This window comes from Silene latifolia, chromosome 10 (genome assembly GCF_048544455.1).
Source record: "Silene latifolia isolate original U9 population chromosome 10, ASM4854445v1, whole genome shotgun sequence".
Taxonomy (NCBI): Eukaryota; Viridiplantae; Streptophyta; class Magnoliopsida; order Caryophyllales; family Caryophyllaceae; genus Silene; species Silene latifolia.
In genome coordinates, this window is record NC_133535.1 from 116,895,124 (window position 1) to 116,897,378 (window position 2,255).

General features: G+C 44.0%; 1 non-coding gene across 1 annotated transcript; it reads left to right on the forward strand.

The window, feature by feature from the left end:
- Positions 1-812: 812 nt before the first annotated feature.
- Positions 813-919, forward strand: LOC141609712 (small nucleolar RNA R71). Its single transcript, XR_012527630.1, has one exon. It is a non-coding gene; the product is annotated as a small nucleolar RNA R71 (small nucleolar RNA).
- The last annotated feature ends 1,336 nt before the right edge of the window (positions 920-2,255 follow it).

Here is a 2,255-nt window from a genome sequence, read left to right on the forward strand (position 1 = left end):
CGCCTCATCTTTTTCAGCGACATCCTCAACCATAGCGGGCCCATCAAGGGTAGACCCACTCCTCAAGGTAATTGCATTTAAGGTCTCCTTTTGATCAGTTTGAGTCGGTAAATGTCCCGGAGCTCGAGTTGTATTCTTGCTAGCCAATTGGGCAATTTAGCTCTCCAACATCTTCATCCCGGCCTCTCTAGCTTGAGACTCCTTCAGCAACAAATTCTTCAACTCATTGAAATCGAACTTTGAGATTGTTGCTTTCTTCTTGGGACATACGGAGGCTTTTGAACCGTTGTTGCTTATGAGGGGGGGCAGATAATTCTCTGCTGCTTTCGCTTTGTGGAGGTTGAGCCGGATTCAAGACATTTTGGCTGCTCCACCTCAGATTCGGATGGACATTCGGCTCATAGTAAGTGTTTGGCTGCCTATAATGTTGAAAGGCAGCACAAGACTCAAAGGGACTAGGACAATTGTCTGAAACATGTCCCTCGGCTCCACATCTTTTACAGACGAAAGGACCGTCTGAAACAGCATTCACATGATAGATCCCTCCTTTTGAAGCTCCTCCCAACTCGTACTTATCAAATCTCGCTGTGAGAGCCTCTAATGGAGCTACAGAACGAGATTCAGCATCTCTCATTTGATTTCCCCGGGAATTTCCATACTCAGCTTTATGGGTGGCCAAGTCATCAATGATCTTCCACCCCTTAGTCTCTCCTATATTCTCCTGGAATCTGCTGCTAGCTGCCGCATCCAGGATAGCTCTCTGATCGTCATAGCGCCCATTGTAGAACTGATTGCATAGACTCCATTTCTCAAACCCATGATGCGGAATGGTTCGCACCAGCTTCTTGAAACGGACCCATGCCTCATGAAAGTTCTCATCAGGCCCCTGTTTAAAGCTCGTGATCTGAGCTCTAATGGCATTAGTCTTCGAGGCGGAGAAATACTTCTTATAAAACGCCAAGGCCAGCGAATTCCAGTCAGTGATCCCATTAGCAGCTCGATCCAGGTCCCTGTACCACTCCCTTGCAGCATCACGAAGAGAGAATATAAACATTGCCTCCTTCACCTGGTCCTGGGTCACACCGGTTGGTGGGCGTATGGAACAGCAATAATCAATAAATATCTCCATATGCTTGGCTGCATCTTCATTTCCAGCTCCCCCGAATTAGTTTCTCTCAACCAAGTTGATATAAGAAGGCTTCGGTTCGAATTTTCTATCAGCTCCCGGTAATTCGAATCCCATATATAGATTCGCAGCTGTCGGCTTAGAGTGACTTGCTATACTCGCTTCTTCAGCCATCTCTAGAAAATCTGGAGAAGTGACGGTCTCAGCTGAGGAAGTAGAAACAGGAGATGAATGTGGATCCTCCTCAAACAGCTCGTTCTCGTAGTAGCTAGACAGAGTACTCATCTCTTCCTCTATCGGCAATATCCTAGATGATCGTCTCAACTCGCGCAAAGTCTTCTCAATCTCAGGATTGAACGGTAGTAATTCACCACCCTGTGACCTGTGTATAAGAAGAAACTACAAAAAGAATGTGAGAATAGTTTAAGGAACGAATGTCCCTTAAACTAAGAAACAGACTAAAATAAAACAACTAAAAATTAGAACAATTGCCTCCCCGGCAACGGCGCCAAAATTTGATACCCGTCGTGAGGTGTCAAAAATAAATTTATAATTCCTAACTACAACTATAGATAGTGGTAGCAGGGTCGAACCACAGAGAGGCAGATGTAATTGATAGTTGTCTAATTTCAGTCTTAAAGTAACGGCTGTGGGGGTTTTATTTGAATTGGTCTATAACTAATGGCAAATAAACGAGCTAATAAAAGAAATAGATTTAATCAAATAATAAAGAGAGGTACTAAGATGGTCGGTTCACTGTAGTTTCGGCGGCAGCAGCTAGGTAGGTCTAAAACAAATCACGTGAGACGGGAAAATAAGAGGTCCTCTCGGTCCACTCCTAACAAGTAGCATCTTTCGATCTCGCTACGGGTCCCTAATATCACTAGCACTGACTCTCGTCCTGAAAAGTGACTAAAAATCTAAACTATACCTATCTTTCGATCTTAGCATAGTTTAGTCATTTTAATTGGCAGTCTAACAACTTTCCCTATCTTTTGATCAAATGGGTCGGTCGCATACTAAGCATTCAACTAGTCGCATGCATTCGATTCGTCGAATATAACAATTAAAACAATTAAAACGAAACACAACTCACGTGGCCAGTCGATCGACCAGGGAACCCAGTCGA